Below are 4,974 nucleotides of genomic sequence, written 5' to 3'. Positions count from 1 at the left end.
CGCAATCTACTTTGGCTTCTTTATTTTCTATTTGGCTCAACAACCTTATATGGGCAAAAGAACACAAAAACACATATTACGATAAAATCTGAGAAAATTAATGATCATCGTGATAAAAAAATACTTTGTATTACTAATACACAAGCACTTATCACTATTCATCACTTTTTTAATTTCACACTATCTTACTCTTCCATCATTCTGATTTGTATTCGTTTCTTTGGTTACATCTCCAGGTTATGACCCGAGAAAACCCTTCGATGTTGGTTGAAGGAAATCCGGACATTGAGCAAAGATTTCATAGAAGGGGAAAAGAACCTATGCAAGAACAGTCTAATCAAGGTGAGATAGAAGGTGAAGGGTCTAATGATATGGCAGAAAAGAATGAGCAATAGAGGACACTCTCAAATTATGCTATGGCAAGCAGTCTAGTATTGTGTGGCAACCGATTATGGCTCAAAATTTTGAGCTCAACCGAGGCTTCATCTAGATGTTATAGCAGTCTGCATAGTTTAATGGTTTGGACGATGAGGATACAAACAATCACATAGAGAATTTCTTGGAAGTGTGCGACATGCTCAAGATTAATGGGAAAGCAAAGTAATGGCTACATTCTTTACCTAGAGCATCGATCACTACATGGGAGGAGATGGTAGAAGCTTTTCTTGCCCGATACTTCCCTCCCAGAAAATCTGTGAAGCTTAGGAATGAAATATCCTCTTTTGTGCAAACGGAATTGGAGCCTCTTTTTGAGACATGGGATAGGTTCAATGAGCTCCAACAAAAATGTCCTCAGCATGGGTTCCCCGAGTGGATGATCATTCAGACATTCTATAGTGTGTTGAACCCAAGCACAAAGCAATTACTTGATGCGGCAGTAGGAGGTATCATAGGGAGAAAGACCCCTGAAGAAGCCCAACATCTCATAGAAGAAATGGCTATAAGCAGTTATCAGTGGAACATAAGGAATAGAAAGAAGGTCGCTAGACTTCACAAGATTGATGTAGTTACCTCATTCGCAGCCCAAGTTGAGTCATTGAGTAAGAAGTTAGACACTCTAACTTCTCCGAGAGTGGCATCCGTGATAAGTTACACTGGGTGTGTGGGAGGACATGCTCCATCAAATTGCCTGATATCTATTGGTGGTACATCCTTAGTGGAACAAGTTGATGATAAGTGCCTACGCATCTAAGAATATGAAGTATTCTTTTCTTAGGATGAGCATTACTTTTTATCGATTTTTAGCACTAATACATGTGTATTTATGAACTTTCGTACACAGGGGCATAATTGCGATTAGGGTCTATCACTTGGACCAAAGTGTTAGATCTACATATAGGAATAGGATTATCACTTAGAATCCCTAGAGCTTCTTGAGACTGGTTGATTTCTCTACTGGGGCAAAGTGTAGAGTTATTCTCGGTTGACCTTAGGTTTGGGACTGTGTATTTAAGGATATCCACGACTCATTAAGCATTAGTTAGGAAGCATAATAGTTGGTTTTGCACTTGAAGCAATAATCCTAGGAGGAACAATATTCGAGTACCCCACTTTTATCTATTGCCTTTCCTATCATTTTATTGTGCCTCTCTTTCTTATTTTCTTTAGTTCGCTTACATCGATCTTTATCCACACCATCATTATTTCATCTCTACTTAGTTAAGTAGGAATCTTGGTATTTCTATTCCTTCTTCCCCGTGGATACGATACCCCACTCACCTGAGATTTATTACTTCGACAAACCCGTGCATTTGCGGGTCACATGCAAGCGGCGTTGTCAAATTTTATTTTCCATTGCCAAGGAATATGCGTTTTAGAGACACTTTGCACTTTGCTATTTTAGCTATTTACCATTAATTCTATTTCACCTTTTCTCTTTCCATCATCCATCTTATTTGTTTTTCTTTATTTTGGTGCAGCTCTATGTTATGACCCGAGGGAACCCTTCAACAATTATTGAAGGAGATCATAAACTTGAATGTACACTCAGAAGACAAGGTAAAGAACCTGTGTAAAAACCCTCAAATCTAGCTGATGTAGAAATTGAAGTGTCAAAAAATATGGCAGAGCAGAATGAACAATAGCGAACACTTTCAGATTATGCCAGACCCTCAGTTATGGGCACGCAGTCAAGTATCGTGCGGCCCTGGATTACAGCTCTGAAATTTGAGCTAAAGCCAGCAATCATCCAAATGATACAGCAGTCAGTGCAGTTCAATGGTTTGGGCGATGAGGATCCAAACAATCACATTAAAAACTTCTTGGAGGTTTGTGACATGTTGAAGATTGACGGTGTTACTGATGATGCTATAAGATTGAGGGCTTTCCTATTTTCTCTAAAAGGAATAGCCAAACAGTGGCTCCATTCATTGCCAAGAGCTTCCATCACAACATGGAACGAAATGGTCGAAGCCTTCTGATAAGTGCTTGTGCGATATGAATGTGAAGCGTTCATTCCTTATGTTGAGCATTACTTTTCTCAGGTTTTTACATTAATATGTGTGTTTTTATGTTACTTTTACGCAGGTAGGGCTGTGAGGCTGAGTATGAAGGAAATATCCCAATGTGGATCATAATGCACTTATTTTGGAGGAGATCTTACTAAAGTTCAAACGCGAAGACATAGGGACGTGTGTGAGATGCTAGAGTATGTGCCAACCTCCTCGCATTCGAGTGAGCACATCTATTTGGAGGGGCACAAAGGCAATCACACTCGAGCATTCCGACTTATGCATATAAGAATAAGAGCTCCACCAACATGTATATCATTGAAGAAGCAAGTGATTCATGACGTGAACGTGTTCCCGCTTATGCTACTCCCGATGAAAGTATGGAATTGGTAAGTTATTCAGGTCGAAGACTGTAGCAGAGCACTGCAGTAATTCTTGTAGTAGCACTGTTCACAGACCTCCGAGAAATCAGAGAAACAGAGAATCCGCACGGGCGTGTGGAAATTATCCACGCCCGTATGGAAATTCCGCACAGGCGCGTGTAGCGTCCACGCCCGTGGAGTTGCCCGTTTCCATCCCTATTTAAAGCCGATTCAGCCCCGATTTTGGTATTCTTTTCTCCATCTTTTCCCCAACTTGAGAGAGGGCTTCGGCTACGTTTTTGAGGGATATTGGCTAGGGTTTTGGAGAAGTTCTACAGCTCTGACATCGCGCGTCGTTTGGAAGAAGGTTATTGGGAGAGCTTTCGTCGGCATCGATCCGGCGAGGTGTATCCTAGGCCGGATAAAGGATCCCTTGCGATAAGTAGAGGACTCTCCACAAGACCATCGACACGACCATCGGGGGGGTTCCTTTATGGATTCGTTGCTTTTTACATTCGATTTCTTTGATTGTACTTAGCTCCATGGAGAGCTAAAACCCCTAGTGGGTACTTGGGTGATTGTGAACCCTAGGATGTATTCGTTTCATTGAACTTCTTTATTATGCTTTCAATAAATTGATGTTTATTGTGAGTTACAACCTTGAATGCTTGATTGTATGAACATTTCCCCTAGAGTGACACTAGGGTTGAGAGTTCTTGTTGGTAACCATGTGAGTGAGTGACACACCACGAGCGTTAGACAAAGCTAGGTTGGAGAGGGTTGAGAGGGTGAGTCGAGAGGTACAGGAGCGTCCCCTTTCCCCTCCGACGTGATAGATTCTACCTCCGTTCCTTGAGTTCTTTGCGCCCATAATAGAGTGAATGGTCTAAGGGATGAACCTCCGCTGGGGCCTAGTTGCGCGTGCAATGGAGTGAAGCGTTGTAGGGATCTTAGTATCTAGGGCTTAATTGTGGCTAGGGACCTTCCGCCTGGACCAAAGGGTTAGGTCTATAATTAGGAAGTGATTTAACACTTGGAATCCTTAGAGCTATTGCAACTTTATTCGAGTGCGAGGTTAAGAGGTTATTTAATCTCTCCTCCTGGACATGAATAGAGTTAGGCATAGTTGACCTTAGATTTGGGACTATGTATGTAAGGATTTCCACGACTCACAATTGCATTGATTAGAAAGCATAATAGAGAGTTCTTGCACTTGTAGCGATTATCCTAGGTGAAGCATCATCCGAGTACCCCATCTTTATCGATTGCCTTACCTCCTCCTTACTTTTGCTCTCTTACTTGTTGCTTTTAATTGTTGAGAATTGAATCATTATCACACTTATCATTGTTGATACTCCACATACCTAAGAATCGAATTAAGTGTCGTTACTCCCTACTCCCTGTGGATTCGACCCCGCTCACCCGGGATTATTACTCGACAAACCCTGCACTTGCGGGATATACGCAAGGGGACCTTGTCAAGTTTTTTTGGAGCCGCTGTCGTGGACTAGGCATTTAGAGATACTTTGCACTTTGTTTTCTTAGCTATTTCACCACACATTCTAATTCATATCTTCTTATTCTATCATCATTCTGATTTTCTTTTTCTTTATTTTTTTGGTGCACTCCAGGTTATGCCCCGACGGAATCCATCAATATTGATTGAAGGAGACCCTAAGCTTGAACTTACACTTAGAAGAAAAGGGAAAGAACCTGCGGCAAGAACAAAGATAATCCAGATTGATTTGGAAGTAGAAGGATCCGAAAACATGGCGTAACAAAATGAGCAACAACGAACATTATCCGATTATGCTGACATCTTTCAAAGGTCTGGGGACACAATCGAGTATTGTGTGTCCCCCAATTACGACTCAAAAACTTCGAGCTAAAGCCGGCATTCATCCATATGTCGCAGAGATCCGCACAATTCAACGGTTTGGCCGATGAGGATCCAAACAGTCACATAGAGAGCTTCCTCGAGGTGTGCGACATGCTGGAGATAAATGGTGTGACAGATGATGCCATCAAGTTGAGCCTTCCCATTTTCCTTAAAGGGGAAAGCAAAGCAATGGCTACACTCATTACCTAGAGCATCAATCACTACATGGGAGGAGATGGTAGAAGCTTTTCTAGCCCGTTATTTCCCTCCAGGAAAATCAGCA

The 4,974-nt window shown here is 41.7% G+C and overlaps 1 non-coding gene across 1 annotated transcript; it reads right to left on the bottom strand.

The window, feature by feature from the left end:
* Positions 1-697: 697 nt before the first annotated feature.
* LOC120279676 lies at positions 698-804 on the bottom strand. The gene has a single exon (XR_005541983.1). It is a non-coding gene; the product is annotated as a small nucleolar RNA R71 (small nucleolar RNA).
* Positions 805-4,974: the final 4,170 nt, after the last annotated feature.

This window comes from Dioscorea cayenensis, chromosome 16 (assembly GCF_009730915.1).
Source record: "Dioscorea cayenensis subsp. rotundata cultivar TDr96_F1 chromosome 16, TDr96_F1_v2_PseudoChromosome.rev07_lg8_w22 25.fasta, whole genome shotgun sequence".
Classification (NCBI taxonomy): Eukaryota; Viridiplantae; Streptophyta; class Magnoliopsida; order Dioscoreales; family Dioscoreaceae; genus Dioscorea; species Dioscorea cayenensis.
Note: the sequence above shows the minus strand (reverse complement) of the source record. Positions and strands in the feature narration are given on the sequence as shown.